The sequence below is a fragment of the Leopardus geoffroyi genome, chromosome A1 (genome assembly GCF_018350155.1).
Source record: "Leopardus geoffroyi isolate Oge1 chromosome A1, O.geoffroyi_Oge1_pat1.0, whole genome shotgun sequence".
Lineage (NCBI taxonomy): Eukaryota > Metazoa > Chordata > Mammalia > Carnivora > Felidae > Leopardus > Leopardus geoffroyi.
In genome coordinates this window covers 215,575,957-215,599,270 of record NC_059326.1, presented here as the reverse complement: position 1 = coordinate 215,599,270, position 23,314 = coordinate 215,575,957, and the positions used below count along the sequence as shown (strand labels likewise).

Here is a 23,314-nt window from a genome sequence, read left to right as displayed (position 1 = left end):
TTTAGTCTACTTCAGTGTATTCACCTTCTCAAATGTTCAAGCAATTTCCTTTTTTTCTTATTTCTTTTTCTTTTTTCTTTTTTGATTCTTTTCTTTTTCTTGAATGCAGAAAGAGAAAAACTTCATTTTTTACATTCCATTTCTATAACAAATATTTTTCTTTAATTTTTTTTACTATTTTTTTGCTTTTATGTAAATTTTTTCAAATTCTATTTTACTTCCATCATTTTATTTTAGTCTACTAAAGTGCGTTCACTTTTTCAACTTTTCAAATGATCTTTTTCTCTTTTTCATTTCTTTTCTTTTTCTTGAATACAGAAAGAAAAAATCACTTTTATTTTTAATTTTTATTAAAACTATTTTTATTTAATTTTTTTCTACTATATTAATTTTGTGTAAATTTTTTCAAATTCTATTTTATTCCCATCATCTCATTTTAGTCTGCTTCAGTGTATTCATTTTTTCAAATTCCCAAACGATTTCCTTTTCTCCCCCCCTTTTTTTCTCTAATATGTCAAACCACTTTCAACACCCAGAAAAAAACACACCTAGGATCTAGCATAACTTATTAGATTTGTGTGTGTGTGTGTGTGTTTAATTTTTTAATTTTAACATTTTTTTAATTTTGTTTTTTTAATTTTAATTTTTCTACCTCATTAATTCCTTTTATCCCTTCAAAATGACAAAATGAAGGAATTCACCCCCCAAAAGAGAGCACGAAGAGATGACAGCCAGGGATTTAACCAACACAGACACAAGCAAAAAAAAAAAAAAAAAAAAAAAAAGAACGAAGAAATAACAGCCAGGCATTTAACCAACACAGATACAAGCAAGATGTCTGAACCAGAATTTAGAATCATGATAATAAGAATACTAGCTGGAGTTGAAAATAGATTAGAATCTCTTTCTGCAGAGATAAAAGAAGTAAAAAATAGTCATAATGAAATTAGAAACGTTATAACTGAGCTGCAATCACGGATGGATGCAGCAGTGGCAAGGACGGATGAGGCAGAACAGAGAATCAGTAATATAGAGGACAAACTTATACAGAATAATGAAGCAGAAAAAAAGAGGGAGATTAGGGCAAAAGAGCACAACTTAGGAATTAGAGAAATCATTGACTCATTAAAAAGGAACAACATCAGAATCATAGGGGTCCCAGAAGAGTAAGAGAGAGAAATAGGGGTAGAAGGGTTATGTGAAAAAATCATAGTGGAAAAGTTTCCTAACCTGGGGAAAGACACAGACATCAAAATCCAGGAAGCACAGAGAACCCCCATTAGATTCAACAAACACTGACCATCAAAAAGGCATAGCATAGTCAAATTCACAAAATACTCAAGCAAGGAGGGAATCATTAAAGCATCAAGGGAAAAAAAGTCCCTAAACTACAAGGGAAGACAGATCAGGTTTGCAGCAGACCTATCCACAGAAACTTGGCAGGCCAGAAAGGAATGGCAGGATATATTCAATGTGCTTAATTAGAAAAATTTGCAGCCAAGAACTCTTTATTCAGCAAAGCTGTCATTCAAAATAGAAGGAGAGATAAACAGTTTCCCAGACAAACAAAAATTAAAGGAGCTTGTGACCACTAAACCAGCCCTGCAAGAAATTTTAAGGGGGACTTTCTCTGAGGGGAGAAAATATGAATATATATATATATATATATATATATATATATGTGTGTGTGTGTGCACATTATTATTATATGCATATGTAAAGAAATACCAAAAGCAACAAAGATTAGAAAGGATCAGAGAACACCACCAGAAACTCCAACTCTACAAGAATCATAATGGCAATAAATTCATATCTTTCAGTACTTACTCTAAACATCAATGGGCTCAATGCTCCAATAATGCAATACAGTCTTATTAACTACAGGAAATACGACAAACTTTTGTATGTTGATTTTGTACCTGCAACTTTACTGAATTCGTTCATTAGTACTAATAGTTTTTTTTTTAATCTTTACATTTTTCTATGTATGTGATTATATCATCTGAAAGCAGATATAATCATCTGAAAACAGATATTATTTACTTTTTTCTTTCTTATTTAAATGTTTTTTCTTTCTTTTTCTTATTTATTTTCTCTGGCTAAAATCTCAGTACTATGTTGAATGGAATAGTCAAGAATGTGCATCCTTGCCCAGTACCAGATCTTAGAGTAAAGGCTTCTGTTTTCCTCCATTGGTTATGATTTTAGCTATGGGCTTCTCATATATAACCTTTATTGTGTTGAGGCAAGTTTCTTTTATACTTACTTTATTGAGAGTTATTATGGATGAATGTTGGAAAATATGCAAATCTTTTTTCTCTATCTATTGAGATGATAATATCTTCTCTTGTTCTGTTAATGCATTGACTGATCATTGACTGATTTGTTTACATTGAACCATCTTTTCATCCCGAGAATAAATTCCATTTGGTCATTATGTAAGATACTTTTAGTGTGCTGTTGAATTCAATTTGCTAGTATTTTATTGAGAGATTTTTTTTTAATCTCTATTCATCAGGTATATTGGTCTATAGGTTTTTTTTTTTTTTCTTGTGGTATCTGGCTTTACTATCATGGTGATATGATTTCATAAATTAATTTGGTGGTGTTACTTTTGATAGTAGATATTTTATTTCTTTGCTATGATGATTGATTTATTCAAGCTTCCTGATTGCATATCAATCAATAAATCAAGATTATTAATTTTCAAGGAAATTATTTATTATGTTTTCTAATTTATTGAAATTGAGTAACAGAAAATACTTTATAATAAAAGTGTAATTAATCTGTGGAGTTTCACCTCATACATTTACCTATGAATTATGCCTATTTTCATTCTACAATGGCAGATTTCTGCCAGTTGTGATAGAGACCACATGGCCCCAAAGCCTAAAATATTTACTGTCTGGCCATTTACAGAAAATGTTTGATGACCTCTGTTATAAAGGAATACATAGAAAATTCAATTTTTATTAGTTTATTGTATTTATCTTAGCTTGAAATTGTCTGGTAATCTGAACAAGTAATTGTATCACTACATATGATTATTTATTTCATTCTCTACACTATTATACCTTATTTCAGTTATTTTTCTAAATTAAACACTTGATTTCTTTATTAAAACTATCCCTTCATCTTTCCAATCCAATTACATACATCAGAAACCTCAATGTCCTTCTGGGTACATTCTCCTTCTACATATTCCAGCCAGTCTATTACTTATGAATTTATTAAACAAATTACATTGAGTCACAGTATGTTTTGGTGACTAAGAATAATATTGTGTAAAACTCTAATTCTTTATATCAAATATTTTTCAGTAGGTTAAATGGTTTTTATATTCCTAGCCAAACTCTAACTGGCACACCATTACATTCATTATATGATCCAAGATTTTGCACATTCCAGTTCCTCCTTACTTCTTCATCTTGTGTGTTTTCTTGCTTCTTCTAAGAACAATAGTTTTCTTTCAGTTTTGCTAGTACAGAAAGCTCTTTTCCACATTTAGACATTCATGGAAGATGTATCTTCTCCCTCAAAGGCCCAGTCTCCTCTACAATTCAGTCAAACTTCAGTATAAGCATTAGTTCATCAGAAATGAGTTTTTCTTCTTAATGCAAAATACATTTACTCTCTAGCTTTTGTTCTCTTGTGGAATATTGGTTTTTATCACAAAAATATGTCATTGTGAGATTTCATTTCATGTTTCTCTTCCCACTATTGTGTAGGCTCCATGAGGACAGGAGACAAATTCCTTAATGAATACCCAATACTAAACCTGAACTACATAAGCATCTTGCTCAAAATAGTCATTTGAATAATATTTTTATTAAATAATACTTATTTTGTGTAAAATAATCACAGAGGCATTGCTTACAATAGCAAAAGCCAATTATAAAACCCAAGTGAAAAATTAGGGAAAGGTAACGTTCACATATAGGATTGAATTCCAGTTATTCATTACGTATAAAGTTTTAGAGGAAATATTTAAAAACATTACTATTATCAACCAAGTGAAAATGTTATATTGTTTTGGTTCTTTTCTGCTGAGTACACTGCCCTCCCTATTGACAAAACCAAAATAAATGAGAAAATTCTCTCATAAGCTGTCCAGTCAATGAAATAAATTCCCAGTGTAATGTTTTGCTCTCCAAGGAAACCTAAAGTCACATGGCTAAGTATCTGAATAGTTTCGAAATGGTTTTAGACATGTACATACAATCCTGTTTATTGGGGATCATCAGCAAAGAGAACAGAATAAAGTAAAACCACTTGTTTTTCTGGAATAATGGACCACAGAGAGCTTGATGTGTGGAATAACTGTGGATACTACTGGAAAATTGTTCTAGGTAGAATCTCTTTACAAGCACCCTCTAGCTTTCCTGACGGGAATAAATGGGGAACATGATTACATTATTTAGGGTGTTTGGGGCTTAATTAATGGAAGTCTTGTATAAACTTCCTAAAATAATGAGAACATTTATTGTCTCAGTACTGGAAGTTATAGCAGATTTCTAAACTTATTGAATACATGACTTAATGAGGTCATCAGAGTCATTAATTTTATCTGCCTTTTGACTCTTGTCCTCAGGGTTGGCTTCATGCTAAGACTGGTTGCCCGCAGGGTTATAAGGTGACTGTCAGTAGCAATCGTTGTTACAGGCTAACTCCTATTCTTAGGTTCTTTCCAGAAGAGTAAGAAAGAACTTTCTCAGAAGTTTTCTCAGCAGATTTCTCAATTTTAATTCTGAATAAATCCCATGTCTGTATTCCAACCAATCACTGACAAGTAGGAAGATACATATTGTGACTGATTTAGGCTAAATTCAGCCTATTAAGTCTCTACTGAGTTATATAGGCTTCATAGAAAGCATTGGATACTTGGGGTAAATGGTTCAGTTTTTAGTAGGGAAATGGAAAGGGGGGATATGGAATGTGGATAGATGAACAACTATCCAATATTACAAGCTCTTTGGTTATCCAAGAGCTTATTTTACAAATATATTTTTTAAATATTCATGCTCACATAAAATATGTCTCAATTCCTCCTCAAATAGATAGAATCAAAAGTTAATTACTGTATTTAACCTCTAGTATAACATCTTTGGTTGGTGTTCAGTCCTCTTCATCAAGTCTAGATGTAGCTCCAAATGGTTCTATGATATCATACTACAGGATGAATTGTTTTCCTTAAAAGCACACAAATGCAAAATGGATAAAATGATAATTACTATAAAAACTTCCTTTTTTAGGGGACTCTTTGAGTGAAAAGGAAAGACTAAGAGTAAGGAAAGTAGGAAGCACAAAAGCAGTAAAAATAAGTATATCTATAAAAATCAGTCAAGTGATCCACAAAATTAAGGATATATAGTACACCTAAAACTTGGGGATGAGAGGAGTAAAAACTTAAGCAACCATCAACTTAATATAGACTGCTATGTGAAAAAGATGTTATATACAAACAGAATGGTAACCATAATTCAGAAATCAGTAATAGATATGCAAATATAATTTGATAAAGGAATCCAATTAAATCACTAAGCAAAGCCAACTAATCTTGAGAGAAGAGAGCAAGAGAAAAAAACAGAGAAAAACTTCAAAAATCACCACAAACCAGATTTAAAAAATGGCAATAAATACATACCTATCAACAATTACTATGGATGTAAATGGAATAAATGTTCTAATCAAAAGACATAAGGTGAAGGAATTGATTAAAAAACATGACCCATCTATATGCTGCCTACAAAAGACTCATTTCAGACCTAAAGAAGCATACAGATTGAAAGTGAAGGAATAGAGAATATTTACCATGGAAATGGATGTGAAAAGAAAGCCAGGATAGCAATACTTATAAGGCACAAAATACTTTAAAACAAAGATGATAACAAGAGATAAAGAAGGACACTATATAATAATAGGGGAAAAATCCAACAAGAAGATAAAATCATTGTAAATATTTATTCAGCAATATGAGAACACCCAAATACTTAAAGCAGTTAATAACAATCATAAAGGAAGTAATCAATAGCAATGCCATAATAGCTTAGGAATTTAACACCCAACTTACCTCAATGGATATATCATCCAAACAGAAAATCAACAAAGAAACAGTGTCTTTAAATGACACGTTGAACCAGACGGATTTGATGGATATATTCAAAATATTCTATATTAAAACAGCATAATATGCATTTTTTTCAAGTCTACATAGAAGATTCTTAAGAACAGACCACATATTAGGCCACAAAATAAGTTTTAACCATTTTAAAAAGATCAAAGTCATACCATGCATCTTTTCTGAACTACAATACTATGAAACTAGAAATTAACCAGAAAAAAACTCCAGAAATAGCATAAATACATGGAGGTTAAATAACATGCTAGTAAAAAATGAATGGGTCAACCAAGAAATCAAAGGAGAAATAAAAAAAATACACAGAGACACATGAAAATAAAAACACAACAGTCTAAAATATTCGGGATGCAGCAAAAGCTGTTTTAAGAGGGAAGTGTATAGCACTACAGACCTACTTCAAAAAGCAAGAAAAATCTTAATCAAACAGTAGAAGGAAGGATATTCCAGTGGAAGGAAGGAGATAATAAAAATTGGAACAGAAATAAATAAAATAGAAACTAAAAACAAACAAAAAACACAACAGAAATGATCAATGAAAACAGGAGCTGATTCTTTGAAAACATCAACAAAATCAATAAACCTTTAGTCAGACTCATCAAAATAAAAAGAGAGAGGGAGAGAGAGAACAGACATAACGGAAATGAATGAGGGGAAATTATAAATGATGTCACTGCAATTAAAAGAATTGTAAGAGAATATTATGAAAAATTATATGCTAACAAATTGGACTACCAAGAAGAAATAGATACATTCCTAGAAACATATAACCTCCTAAAACTAAATCAGGAAGAAATAGAAAAATTGAACAGACCAATTAACAGAGGTGAAATTGAATCAGTAATCAACAACCTCCCAACAAACAAAACTCCAAGACCAGATGGCTTCACAGGTGAATTCCACCAAACATTTAAAGAAAAGTTAATACCTATTCCTTTCAAACTATTCCAAAAAATAGAAGAGGAAAGAAAACTTCCAAATTTGTTCTATAAGGCTAGTATTACCCTGATACTAAAATCTAATAAAGATAGACACACAGACACACAGACACACACAGACACACACAGACACAGACACAGACACACACACACACACACACACACACAACAATGGGCCAATAACTCTGATGTCCATAGATGCAAAATTCCTCAAAAAAATGAGCAAACTCAATCCAACAATACATTTTAAAAAGATCATTCACAATAAGGGGGATTTATTCCAGAGATGCAAGCATGGTTCAGTATTCACAAATTAATCAATATGATGCATCACATCAATAAGAGAAAGGATTAAAACCATATGATAATTTCAATAGACTCAGAAGAAGCATGCAACAAAGTACAACATCCATTCATGGTGAAAATCCTTAACAAAGTAGGTTTACAGGAAACATACCTCAACATAATAAAGGCCTTATATAAAAAACCCACAGCTAATATCATATTCACTGGTGAAAAATTGAAACTTTTCTCACTAAGATCAGGAACAAGACAAGAATGTCTGCTTTCACCACTGTATTCAACATAGTACTGGAGGGGCGCCTGGGTGGCGCAGTCGGTTAAGCGTCCGACTTCAGCCAGGTCACGATCTCGCGGTCCGTGAGTTCGAGCCCCGCGTCGGGCTCTGGGCTGATGGCTCAGAGCCTGGAGCCTGTTTCCAATTCTGTGTCTCCCGCTCTCTCTGCCCCTCCCCCATTCATGCTCTGTCTCTCTCTGTCCCAAAAATAAATAAAAAACGTTGAAAAAAAAATTTAAAAAAAAAAAAAAAAAAAAAAAACAACAAAACATAGTACTGGAAATATTAGCCACAGCAATCAGAAAACAGAAAGAAATAAAAGGCATCCAAATTGGTAAGGAAGAAGTAAAACTTTCACTATTTGCAGATGACATGATACTATATATAGAAAACCCTAAAGACTCCACCAAAAAACTACTAGAACTAATAAAATGAATTCAGTAAGGCAGCAGGGTATAAAATCAATGTAAAGAAATCTAATGAATTTCTATAAACCAATAATGAAGCAACAGAAAGAAAAATTAAGAAAACAATCTCATTTATAACTGCACCAAAAACAATAAAATACCTAGGAATAAACTTAACCAAGGAGGTGAAAGACCTGTTCTCTGAAAACTATAAAAGCTGATGAAAGAAATTGAAGACGACACAAAAAAATGGAAAGATACTCCATGCTCATGGATCGAAAGAACAAATATTGTTAAAATGCTCATACTACCCAAAGCAATCTATAGATTTAATGCAATCTCTATCAAAATAGCAATAGCATTCTTCACAGAACTAGAATAAGCCATCCTAAAATTTGCGTAGAAGCACCAAAGACCCTGAATAGCCAAAACAATCTTGAAAAGAAAAAACAAAACTAGAGCTATCACAATTTCAGGTTTCAAGTTACAATAAAAAGCTATAGTAATCAAAACAATATGGTACTGGCACAAATATAGACACATAGATTAATGAAACAGGATAGATAGCACAGAAAAAAAAAAACCCAAAACTGTGTGGTCTATTAATCTTTGACAAAATAGGGAAGAATATGCAATGGGAAAAGAGAGTCTCTTCAACAAATTGTGCTGGGTAAACTAGACAGCTATGTGCAAAAGAATGAAACTAGAACTCTTTCTTATACCATAAACAAAAACAAACTCAAAATGGATTAAGAACTCAAATGTGAGACCAGAAACCATAAAAATCCTAGAAGATCACAATTGGTAATTGCTCTGACATCAACCATAACAACATTTTTCTAGATATATCTTCTAAGCCAAGAGAAATAAAAGCAAAAATAAACTTTTGGGACTACATCAGAATAAAAATCAAAGGAAAAAATCAGCAAAACTAAAAGAAAACCTACTGAATGGGAGAAGATATTTACAAATGCCATATCCAATAAAGGATTAGTATCTAAAATATATAAATAACTGATACAACTCAACACACACAAAAAACAAATAATCGAAAAAATGGGCAGAAGGCATGAGAGATGAACAGACATCTCTCCAAAGAGGACATACTATGGCCAATAAGCACATGGAAAGATGCTCATCACTCAGCATTAAGTAAATGCAAATCAAAACTTCAATAAGATATCACCTCACACCTGTATGAATGGCTAAAATCAAAAACATACGAAACAAATGTTAGTGAGGATGTGGAGGAAAAAGAACCCTCATGGACTTTTGGTGAAAATGCAAATTGGTTCAGTCACTTTGGAAAATAGTGTGGAGGCTCTTCAAAAAATCAAAATAGAATTTACATACAATTTAGTAACCACACTATTGGGGATTTATCCAAAAATATGAAAATACAAATTCAAAAGGATTATATTCACCCCTATGTTTATTGCAGTAGTATTTACCATAGTCAAATTATGGAAGCAGCCCATGCATCCATTGATGAATGGATAAAGAAGGTGTAATATATATATATTAGCCACAGCTAATATAATATGATGTAATATATATATATAGAATAGAATATTATTCAGCCTTAAAAAATAAATTCATACCATTTGCTACAACATGGATGGAGCTAGAGAGTATAATGCAAAGCAAAATAAGTCAGAGAAAGAGTAATACCATTTGATTTCACTCATATGTGAAATTTAAGAAACAAAACAAATGAACAAGGGAAAAAATAAACCAAAAAACAGACTCGTCTATAGAGAACAAAAGGATGGTTACCAGAGTAAATGGGGGGGGGGGTGTGAAATGGCGAGGATTAAGAATACACTTATCAGGATGAGCACTGAGTAATGAACAGAATTGTTAAATCACTATCTTGTGCACCTGGAACTAATATAGCACTGCACGTTAACTGTATTAGAATTAAAACAAAACACTTAATAGAAAACTATCTTTTGTTATGGTGGGCAATGGAAAAATGTGTGGTTGTCTACAATATACTTTCCTTTTTAGACAGGGATACAGAAAGTTCCTGCTTTGTCACAGGAGTGGCTTTCTTTTACTTTGTATTTTCTTCTCTTTCCTTCTCTTTCTTTCTTTCTTTCTTTCTTTGAAGCTGTTAGATTCTAGTCTAATTTAGGTTCTTGATAGTCCTTTTAATATCTAACATTCTATTATATAAATATTGGGGAATGGAGGCATGGGAATGTCAATTTAGTTTTCCAGTTCGGAATGGGGCAGACGGAAAATGCTAAAACTATTTCTTGACAATTTATTCCAAAAGAGAAGTCCTCTGCTTTCATCTTTCAGGCACCTTGGTTTTATCCACTGACCTTGAATTTCTGCATATCTTTCTTATTCTATTCTTTACTTAATATGCTTCTATTTTATCACCTTTTCTCCTTCATCTTCTTAGAGCAATTCAGCCTAGTCTTTTTAATATCCTCTTCATTTGGAGTCTTCTCCTAGAGTATTATTTGTTATTACAATCCTTTTGGGCTCAGGTCATGATCCAAGGGTCGTGGGATTAAGCCCACATTGGGCTCTGCATTGAGCATGGAGCCTGCTTGGGATTCTCTCTCTCTCTCTCTCTGCCCCTCTCATCCACTCACACACTCTCTCTAAGTTATAAATAATAATAATAAATTATTAAATATCTTTTTTTTAAGAGAGTGAACAAAAAAGAGTGGAGGAGGGGCAGAGGGAGAGAGAGAATCTCAAACAGGCTCCATGGTCAGTGTGGAGCCTAATGAGGGGCTCAATCTCACAGGTTATGATCTTGAGATCATAACCTGAGCTAAAATCAAGATTCAGACACTTAACTGACCGAGCCACCCAGAAACCCCAACAAATAGCTCTTATATCAAGGTATTTTTTATACCTTTATTAAAATAAAATGTATGACATGAAACTTACTGATGGATTGACATATTTCATAGTGAATACCAGGTTTATTATTTATTCTGAGATTAATTAAAATACTATTTAAATATTTTTTATGATATGGATGTACTTTTTTGTTTTTTATTTTCATTTAAGTTTTTATTTAAATTCCAGTTAACATACAGTGTAATAGTAGCTCCAGGTGTACAATATAGTGCATTTTTTTTCTTTTGAAGACAGAACAACACTGTGATCATTCATCAATAAATGATGTAAATTTGAGTTTTCATATTTTTCATAAGATCTGAAAGTCTATGTCTAGGGGTAAAGCAGTACAGTTACACAATAACTTAGGGAACTATTTTTTTTCTTTGTGCTAGTTTATCTCATTTTTAAAGGCTACATTTTAAATCACAATTACAGCTCGTGTAGTAGATAGATAGTGATTACAGACGGATAGATGATAGAAAAAGAAATGGGGAGAAAGGGAGAAAGGAAAAAAGGAAGGGGGGAGATAGAGGGAGGGAGAAAAGAATGAGAGAAAAGGAAGGAGGAGAAAGGGAGAGAAGGAGGAGAAAGTTAAGGAAAAAGAAATGGGATAGTAGAGGAAGGGAGGAAGAAAGCTAAAAAAGAAGGTAGGAAGAAAGAAAGGATGGAAGAAACGGAGCAAGGAAAGGGAAAGAAAAGGAAAGAGAATTTATTATAGATCATCTCTTGCTGAGCATCCTAATTATAAATATTCACAGTCTACAATACTTCATCTCATACTCATTTAATGGAAAAACTTTGAAAAAAATAATAGAATACCTTTTGCTTAAATGCCTCACCCTAGATAATTTCAAAAAATTGCAAACAAATGTGAGAGTTAAATGTAACGTAAGACTTACATTTTTAATATATGGACGTATTAATGCTATAGAATTTTTGTTTCCATTAGCACTGTTAACATTTAGTGGATAAAATGTAAAATTTCTTGAACGTTCAGTATTCTTGAAATGTCATTCATATCTCCACTTCGCAATGGCCTATTTATGTACTTATTTAACAGTCCTGGATGGTCCTAAGACTCTGAACTGTGGGTAAAACATTTCGAAATCTTTAGGGGTGTGTTTGGAGGGTAATGGCATGCAAAACTTCACTCCTGATCAGGATGTGACTGAAGACAGCCTTTTGCATATTCCCCAATAAATTCAGGTGATTGTAGAAATAGTGTCCCTGTTACACGTGTGCTCAATCACACTGTAGTTTATAACAACTAAGGTAAACTCTTTTTGAAGTACACAGACATGAGAATCAGGAAAGAGAGTAAGGAGAACACATGGTCTGGAATAGCCTGGAAGCTCTACCCTGAACATATATGTTCAACAAGCTCAATGTGTTCCTATTTAAGGGGGGAGGGGCATAGTCTTAACATACAGGTTGTTTTTCTTATGACTTTCAAGTGGTATTATCTATAAAGTCTTATGATAGTGCTGGTCACAAAATGTGCATTCAAGAAAGGTAGGTTATTATATTAACAGTGGTACACAGCTATTGATAACGTGAAATTTATATTCCTGATGCATTTTACTGTAGAAATTTTGAACTATGAGTATATTTCAAAAGAAACTGTTATTTTCTCAATTGTTTTGAGCTGGAAACAACAGGAACCTTCAAATGATCCTTTTTCTGGCAAGGGTAGAGAGGCAGTCTCCAAGGTAACTAAATCCCAAACCATATCAGAGTTTAGAAATAAAAATCTATACTTTAAATTTCACTAAGAAGCACAAAGGTCATCAGTAACACTTTGCAGTTCAGTAGCACTATGTTTTGTGCAGTCAATCCTCTATTCACCCAGTCTTCAAGGTTAATAACCAATTATTACTAATTTCATACTATCGGCAATGCTAGTCAATTTAAGTAAAATTCAAGTCCTTTAGCATTGTTTTCTGTTTATATTTGGAAGTTTGGGTGTCTTAAATTAACAATTTTCCCCACTGAATTTTGCATTCATTGGTATATGAATAAACCTACATTGACCATTATAAAATAGAATGCTATTTGATAATATTTACCCCTATATTAAGACATAGGTTGGTTAGAATTATGTTTAAACTATTCAGAATACAATTTCCTGTTGGGTGAAGTAGTTGTATTTGCTGTTTCTTTTGGTTATTTGATAACATATTCAGATGAAGTAAATGCAGAATTCTGTTAAGAATATGAAGGGGTACCTGGCTGGCTCAGTCAGAAGACCATATGACTCTTGATTTTGGGGTCAGGTCAGGAGTTCGAGCCCTACATGGGTGTAAAAATTACTAAAACATAAACAATCAATAAACTTTTAAAAACCCATAAATTTTTCTTTATTCCTTTCTATAATATCTGATATCAAGTTTTAATGCCAATGTGTTATTTCCACAATTCCAGCATGGGATTTGGACTATAAATGCTCATTGCATATTATAATGTAAGAGAAATTTTGTGTGTTTCCCTAGAAGTTTGAAATCCACTATATCCAATGATTTCTGCATGCCAGTGAGCCTCCAAATTATTCATATAATACTGAATGTATACTTTTTTTTCTAACTTCACAGAAATGTCTTTTTTTATAATTAAACAAAATACAAATGCACCTTTCAACTAAACAATTGCCCAAGCATATTTTCCACTAATAACCAACATACCAACTGTAGAGCAATGTGCTAAAATCAAGTATGAGTCATTGTTTTTGTTTATAATACGAAAAGATTCTGATTATAAATTTAATGTTAGTCTAACATCATCAAGTGAGGTCACGACATTACTTGTAACATATATCATTGACAATAAGTACTTTTGACAAAGATTTAAATATATAAAATATCAGCTTTGGAAGACTGAGGGACCCGAATTTTCTTTCCTGCATATATTGAGTAAAATATATACTTGCTTAAAACTATCTTTATAAATAATTTGATAAAGCAAATGGAGAAAGAACAGCCATGATTTGAGCTTTTACAAAATACAAAGTGTGCTATAATCAACTAAGCTATTAGTGTTGTCGTTGACTATGGAATTCAGGGGAAAACAAAAGACTCCTTTGTCTCTTTAATTACAGTATTGGCAATAATCAGAATGTGAAGTTTCATGAGAATTTATCTACGGTCATGATAGATACATAAATAGATACTGTGAAATTGATAAAGCCTTTGTTCATTGATCAAGTTTTAGTTTTGCTCTTTCTTTACATTTGTGAACATTTTATAGAAAGGAAATAATGAAGCAAATGTTCCCCTTGATTTAATAAAGTTTTCATGGTTGATCAAACTATCATTTGGATTTAGTCCATGAATACTCAAGAATCTCCTATTTTTTTTTTATTAAACAAGAATGCATCCATAAAGAAAGAAATCAGGTCAAATGTTTATCTTCAGTTACTTAGTGCATAACAAATACATGAATAAATAGGTATAGATAGTTCCTGGACCAATGAAAGCCTGACAGGCAGTGATAGCTGGAATATAGTAAGACAGGTCTAAACAGCTGATATCTAAGTGATGAAAATGGTTACTTTTATTTACTTTTTTTTTTTTTTTTTTTTTTTTTAGAAACAATTTTTTCAACGTTTATTTATTTTTGGGACAGAGAGAGACAGAGCGTGAACGGGGAAGGCGCAGAGAGAGAGGGAGACACAGAATCGGAAACAGGCTCCAGGCTCTGAGCCATCAGCCCAGAGCCCGACGCGGGGCTCGAACTCACGGACCGCGAGATCGTGACCTGGCTGAAGTCAGACGCTTAACCGACTGCGCCACCCAGGCGCCCCACTTTTATTTACTTTTAAATATAATGCAGCCCTGAGGTAAAAATACTATCCCTCACTAGTCTTACCTTACTTTGTGTGTGTGTGTATAATATTTTGCCTTTTAACCTCTTATTTTTTATTTGTTTATTTTTGAGATAGAGAATGAGAGAGTGAGCACGGGAGGGGCAGAGAGAGGGAGAGCCAGAATCCCAAGCAAGCTCCATGCTGTCAGCGCAGAACCCAATGGCAGACACGGGGCTCGAACACACAAACCATGAGATTGTGACTTGAACCAAGATCAAGAGTCGGATGCTTAACTGACTGAGCCACCCAGATGCCCCTCTTTCTGTCTTCTTAAAGAGTTAGGATGGTTTGTATGTATAGGGCAGAAAGATTACAGAAAGTCAATCATTTCGGAACTCAAAGCCTCTTTTTTTCTTATTATATTATAATAATTATGATAAATATTAATAAAATCATCACCCTTTAAAAATTTACATACGAAAGAGTTTTTAACAAATATTTAGAGAAAAAATAAGTGCGTATCATATAAACTATTTCAGAACATGGGAAATACAATATGTTTGCCAGCTCATCTTATGAGGATATCATATGCATGATACCCAAACAAGACAAAATTACACACACACACACATACACACACATCTTGCAGGTCAATTTCTCTTGTAAAAACAGATTGAAAGAGTCTACATAAAACATTAAAAAATAAATTCCAACAGCATTGAAAAAAATTAATTCAATAGAACTAAGTAGGGTTAATCCTAGGAATCTGAGGCTAATTAGTATCAATACAATTCCACAGATTAACAGATTAAAACATAAAATCACCAAGCAACCTTAAAAGATAACACAAAAACATTTGCAAAATATGCTAGCAATTCTTTACAAAATAAAATCAGTAAATAGGGCTTGAAGTATATATTAATTTTAATAAAATGTATCTATTTCCAGTAGAAACATTGCACTTAACGTTAAAACTTTTTTTAAATTTTTTAAATTTAAAGTCCTAGTTGGAAGAATAAGAAAAGTAACAACAAAAAAAGTATAATATACAGAGACATTTAATGATATTACTTACAGAGTTATGCTTGTCCTATGTTATCAACTACCAAAAAAGAAAAAAGAAAAAAAAAAACTACACCAAATTAGATTTAAAGTTCATCATGATAACATATTCAAGATGAAAATTTAGAATTCTTAGTTTGCCTATATACCAGCAAAATCTATTCCAATGAAAATATTTTAAAGTGCATATTGCATGTTATCAACAATTATAAAATAGGAATAATCAAATAGTATTGGTGCATTAAATACCAAAAGACATACATAAAAATACACAGAGACATAAAATGTTCCTGTATTGAACAAATCAATATTAAACAAATAACAATAATTATACAAATAACAAAAAGTTTTATTTTGTGTGTGTGTGTTTATTTTTGAGAGAGAGACAGAGACAGAGACAGAGCATGAGTGGGGAAAGGGCAGAGAGAGAAGGAGAAAGAATTTGAAGCAGGGTCCAGGCTCTAAACTGTCAGAACAGAACCTGACGTGTGGCTTGAGCTCATGAGCCATGAGATCATGATCTGAGCTAAAGTCAGATGCCCAAATGACTGAGCCACCCAGGCACCCCACGTAACAAAAAGTTTTAGAAAAATATTCAACATAATTGAAATTGTTAAGGATTTTGTAATTAATCAACTGGATAATAAATTTCCTTTGGAGGCAAAAATGATGAGGAAATATTCTTTATTAAAAACATGACAAAAATTGGGGCACTTGGGGGGCTCAGTCATTTCTCTTGATTCGATTCTTGATTTGGCTCAGGTCATGATCTCACTGTTCATAAGACTGAGCCTGAGCTGACAGCATTGCAGCCTGCTTGTGACTGTCCCTCTCCCTTTCTCCCTACCCCACTCACTCGCTCTTGCTCTCTCTGTCTCAAAACAAATAGACATTTAAAAAACTAAAAATATGACAAAAATAAAAGAAAATGTTGAAAGTTTCAACATTAGATGAAAAATAAAGTAGTAAGGTAAATTGATGTGAATAATACAGTACTGGTTGGAACAGTATGTAGTCTAGACACATTTAATGGATATTTGGAATTCAGAAGAATAGGGAAAGATGTAATAGTCAATAAAATATTTTTAAAAAATGGCTAACCATTGAAAAAACAAAACAGAAATAATTTTCGATGTAATATGTTAATAAGAATCAGAAAAACTAATTTTACATGGATAATACAATTCAAGTAAGTAGCATCATGTAAAGGTAAACATCAATTGACACCATATATTTTGAGTCAGGGTGAGGAAGTCTTTCCAAAGCAAAACAGAAAATCCATGTTATTAATTAATATATATGATACCATAAAGTATTGAAAATAGATAAGACAGTGTATAATAGGCATAATCTTAAAAACTAGAATAAAGTATTTTAGAATATTAATACAAAAAATTAAACTGTCCCATTAAAATGAACAAATGATAAGGTCAAAAGAAATGCATAGTAAATAAAAATAATTTTCCCCAAGAGGAGTGGGATAGGGCAGAATATATGAGGGAATGGTTATCAACAGATAATGTTATAAATAGGCACAAACTCTTGATGTGGAATAATTATATTTTCTGAAATTTAAAATGCACTTATCGTTCAGTATAATTTCAGTGCTAAAAACCTGTTACATGCGTATGCATATGAAAAAAGATATAAACAGTATGTCTATTGCAATTTTATTTATTTTTTAATATAATTTATTGTCAAATTGGCTTCCATGCAACACCCAGTGCTCATCCCAACAAGCACCCTCCTCAATGCCCATCACTCACTTTCCCCTTTCCTCCACCATCTATCAACCCTCAGTTTGTTCTCAGTATTTAAGAGTCTCTAATGGTTTGCCTCCCTCCCTCTCCGTCTCTGTAACTTTTTTTTTTTCTGCTTCCCTTCCTCCATGGTCTTCTGTTAAGTTACTCAAGATCTACATATGAGTGAAAACATGTGGTATCTGTCTTTCTCTGACTGACTTATTTCACTTAGCATAATACCCTCCAGTTCTATCCACATTGCTGCAAATGGCCAGATTTCATTCTTTCTCATTGCCAAGTAGTATTCCATTGTATATATAAACCACATCTTCTTTATCTATTTATCAGTTGATGGACATTTAGGCTCTTCTTATAATTTGGCTATTGTTGAAAGTGCTGCTATAAACATTGGGGTACAAGTGGCCCTATGCATCAGCACTCCTCTATCCCTTGGGTAAATTCCTAGCAGTGTTATTGCTGGGTCATGCAGTTTTATTTTAAAATGACTAAAAGAAGGGGCACACCTGGGTGGCATAGTCAATTAAACCTCTGACTTCGGCTAAGATATGATCTCGCAGTTCACGAGTTCCAGCCCCGCGTCAGGCTCTGTGCTGACAGCTCAGAGCCTGGAGCCTGCTTTAGATTCTGTACCTCCCTCTCTCTTTGCCCCTCCTCCTGCTTGCACTCTGTCTCTCTCTCAAAAAGAAATAAACATTAAAAAAATTGTTTTTCCAAAGACCAAAAGGAGAATCAACCTTATCTATGAATATGGGAACAGTTAAATATGGTCGAAAATACAGTAATCGTTTCATATATTCTGATATGATATCTTCAAGACATAAGAGCAAGTTTGAAATAAAAAAAGAAAACATTCCATATAATTTAATTATATTAATGTAACAAGTGGACTATATATGTCATATATATTTAGTGTCCTTACCATAGAAAATGTCAGGAATGACACCAAGCAAACCATGAAGACGGGTTACCCCTGGAAAAAAGTATGCAGGATATTCTAATTTATCTACTTTTGCATTATCAGTATATTTACAATAAAGCAATATTTATACACTAATTACATTTTATTGATGTATAATTGACCTGCAATATTCTATTGGTTTCATGTGTGCAGTGTAGCGATTCGACATTTGTATACCATGAGAACTGCTCACCACCTAAGTGTAGTTACCATCTATCACCATACAAAGGAAATACATTATTATTGACTGGACTTCCGTCATCATAATTGATTTATTTTATAACTGGAGATGTGTACCTTCTTGATCACATTCATCCATTTTGCCCACCTGTCACTCCCCTTCCTCTCTAACAACCACTGCTCTAATCTCTGTGTCTGTGAATCTGGATTTTGTTTTGTTATGAATCTATCCTTGGATTAACTCTAACCATCAATTAACTAGGATTCGGACCTAGCTCGATTGGCCAAGCTTCCTGAATTAACATTGGAAGATGACAGTGCACTATTTTGGACAATAATTATTGGAACAGTATTTTTAAAACTCACATGGAAATTGTCACTTTTTAACATAAAGATTTGCAAGAATGCTATTAATGAAATTAATGGAAATCCTTCTAGGAGTTTACTAGGAGGAAACATTTTTCTAATTTGAACATAACTGATAGATAGATTTCTCCTGAATAAAACCTTATGGATGTGGTTAATAACAACTGGTTATTATTACTTATTCACATTATTTTTTATAAATGTTAGAGTTCTGCAGAAGAATAATATTTAATAAGATGAAAGATTTTAGTATGCGTTTTTTCATGGCCCTGACTTTGTGCATTAACTTTTATGCATTTTAATTACATAAGCAATTATGATTATTATAGAAAAATTTGTATTCTACCAAGAGTAAGAAAAAAGTTTGAAATGTATAATCCTAACAAAGGCAAGTATATTGATACGTTGTTTTATTTGCCTTTAATTTGGGTAGTGTATATTTACTATTAAATGTGTATATCCACAAGCCTACTAAATATCACATTCATATGTTGCATATACACAAACATATATAAGAAACATAAAAACATACTCATTTTCGGAAAGTTGCTATCATTACATATATTTTTTGTGTACCCTGAGGTTTTGTTCTTTTTTTAACTTTGCAATTAACTTTTTTCTTGTTTCCACTAACATATTTTTTTACTATTATAAGTTTGGTATAATTCCTCCTGAGTTATTGTGTACTTAAAGTAAATGGAGGGGGTGCCTGGGTGGCTCAGTTGGTTAAGCATCCAACTTCGGCTCAGGTCATGATAGAGAAGTTCCTGAGTTCAAGCCACCATTGGGCTCTGTGCTGACAATTCAGAGCCTGGAGTCTGCTTCGGAATCTGTGACTCCCTCGCTCTCTGCCCCTCCCCCATTCATGCTCTGTCTCTCTCTGTCTCTCAAAAAATAATTGTTAAAAAATAAATAAGTTAAAAAAAGATGAAGTGAATGGGATTTTTCACAGTTTCAAATAAGGCTATAATGTGAATAATTTAAACTACATCTTCATGAAGTTTAAAAATCAAGCTTCAAAACATCAATCAATTTGATGAAAAAGCATTAAATATCTTTTATGCTCGTTGCTAATTCTTAAGGGTTTTATATTTTTGTTAAGCTTATGAATGGATTAGGTTTATCTGATATATTCTTTAACTGGTCACGGTGGTATTAAAGAAGCTCTTGACGATTATAATAAGCAATTCCCTGAACTCTGATTTGTAAGAATAACTGCATTCTTTTCTCCTAACTGATCATCTCAAGTTTTTAGATACCACCAAAAAATGTAGGAAATAATACTTGACTTCTCTTTCCTTAGCACCTCTATTTCTATTCCTGTTACCACTATGGCTTAAATATTCAAACAGTCTTTAAGGAAAGCAGGAGAGTCACAGGTCATACCACTTTGTTCTTTAATGAGAGAGCCTCTCCTGTGTCCCTCTCTTGTAGAAACTTCAGTTTTATGCTCCCCACCATACCAACGATGTCATTAACAAGATTTTTATAAACTTAGTGACTTTGTAAGAAATATTTTGTCATAGACTGATTGCCAATTTTTTTCTTACTGAATCTGTTGTACGTTCTAATATTGAAGTGTATTTGCACTCCTAAAATATATTTACTTAATCAGGAGTGTAATTACACTATACGGAACTGAAATTGATTGTTATTTTGAATTTTACTTTTAGCGGTGGGATTTGGCAAGAGTTTTCTTTATGCGCTTCATTTGTGTCAAAATTATAACAGGTCCTTGAAATGGAAGAATATGGACAACATTTTATAATACAAATCATTTTATTATTGTTGGAAATGTAATAATATATGTCCTCACTACAGTTCTAAATTCTCTAAAGTTCTGACATCAAAATATATCTGGAGCCAAGGGTTTTGAGTACAAGATTGTGATATCCTTGAACTCATTACTTCTTTTTGTGTCCCTCTGCCTCCTTTTTCTTTTTTTTTTTTTAATTTCTTTTTAATTTTTTAACGTTTATTCATTTTTTGATAGAGACAGAGCATGAGTGGGGGAGAGGCAGAGAGAGAGAGAGAGAGAGAGAGAGAGAGAGAGAGAGAGAGAATCCAAAGCAAACCCCAGGCTCTGAACTGACAGCACAGAGCCAGACGCGGGCTCGAACCCACGAACCTTTAGATCATGACCTGAGCTGAAGTCGCACACTTAACCGACTGAGCCACCCAGGTGCCCCCTCTGCCTCCTTTTTTGAACTTTTTGATTGTATTTGCCAGTTTCAGCTTTATTTTATATATTTTATATGTATTTATCAAAATTCCTGTTTCTAATTCATTTGATTTACTTTTGTATACTGTTTGTCCTTTTTCCCCTGGGGTTATCAATTCTTTTTAAACTTTTAAAGTTTTAACTATATTCTGGTACTGTTTTAATTTCCCATTCTGAATTCTAACTCCACTCTTGTTGCATATTTATTATATCTTACTAACTTGTGAAATTGTGGAAGTTAGTGTAAATAATTTGAAATGGAAAAATGGGAAAATGGGAAAATAAATATAATTTTGCATGTATTTTGAGTGTTTACAGAAAAATTATTTCATTCTGTTTCACAATCATTTTATATTTCAGCATATTCCATAATAAACATTACTGTCCTCACGCTATGCTTATTTTATACATAATTTTATTTAAATCTATTCATAATTTAGAAGCTATGTAGAATATATCAAATTATATTCTCATGTCTAATGAAAATAGTTGCCGCCCCTCTCTCTCCATTAAGAATTAAAATCTAGCCTTCCTTATTATGAAACGCTTTTAAGAATTAGTTTTAATAATGCACAAATTTATTTTATTCATAAAATCCTATATGTAGTTAGATTTGTAAAATCTAAGTGTCTTGATAATATTTACAAAAGTTGGAAATTGTGCAAAGTAACAAAATTATTCCCCAAGGAGACATAACAGGCCAGACACCTTTGTTTATCTTAAGTTTTATTAAATAAGGTGTAGCTTACTACTAAAAAAAAATGCTCAATTAAAATGGACAATACATAAAATATAACGTTTAATCAAAATAATTTCTTCATAGACCTGTTTAGCGATTTTTGTCTCTTTCCTTTCAATATATCTAGTAAATACTTCTCAGTAAACTTGTAAAAATATCTTATGTCGTCTGTGTTAATATGGCACTGAATCTCCAGTGTACTGATTGAATAAATATGGTGTTTATAGGTAGACAGCAAAATTCTGAGCTTTCATTTTCATATATAGCAATGGAAATAAAAGGTGTTTGATAGTAAATAAATAATTTTCAGCAATAATAAATATAACAACAGAAAAAAAGGAGTAATAAAAATGTTATGGTTTGGGCCCAATTTTCATTTTGTATATACTGGTGTGTTATTTTTTGTCAAGTGCCAGAAACTTTCTGACAATTATTTACCATAATATACTCAAGGGAAATTTTCCAGGCATAAGTGCATCAAGAAAAACTCCAGGCCATACTTGGTAATAGATCAGCAAGCCACATAAAAACATGGAGAACCATAAAACATATTCTGAACCAAAAGAATCTATACATGAACCAAAATAAACTCAAAATTTTATATTTTATCAGAAACCTATAACATGAAAATGTAAGCCCACTATTTCTCATCAGTGCCTAGAATTCCATACACATAGTAACATCAATAAATATTTGATGGATGAATGAATAAATACCAAGCCGTAGCTATAGTTGCAGTTATTGAGGCTTTAGGAGATTAAATAACTAAACAGAATAATGATAGATTAAAGATAGATTGATGATAGACACAGGACAAGGTAATTTAATTAAAATGTGTTCCAAAATTCTCAAATTATATGCAGTTCTTTATAAAGTTCCACATTACAGAAATATCTTTGAACGGCTTTAAGAAAACTTATGGGAATTGACTAGATCACACATTTGCTGAGGAACAGTCTTACTGAATTGTGTCTGGATAGGTATTGTTTCCAGGGCTGTACATTCAGAATAATCTGTTCTTGAACCATAACTATAGGCAATAGGTTATGTAGAATGAGAGATGTTTATTTTTCCTACTCATGATGAATTAATATTAGTAAAGTTTAATTATTTAAAATGCTCTATAAGGGGCACCTGAGTGGCTCAGTCAGTTGAGCCTCTGACTCTTGACTTTGATCCAAGTGTCATGATTCAAGGGTCATGGGATGGAGTCCCGTGTCAGGCTCTGCACTGAGCATGGAGCCTGCTTAAGATTCTCTCTCCCAGGGGAGCCTGGGTGGCTCAGTCAGTTAAGTATTGG

General features: G+C 32.5%; 1 long non-coding RNA gene across 1 annotated transcript in view; it reads right to left on the bottom strand.

The window, feature by feature from the left end:
• The window catches only part of LOC123605857, a 43,314-nt gene that overhangs the window by 13,728 nt on the left and 6,272 nt on the right, over window positions 1–23,314 (bottom strand). Inside the window, exon 3 of the long non-coding RNA XR_006715968.1 lies at window positions 18,470–18,520. This is a non-coding gene — a long non-coding RNA (uncharacterized LOC123605857). The remainder of the gene's footprint in view (window positions 1–18,469; window positions 18,521–23,314) is intronic.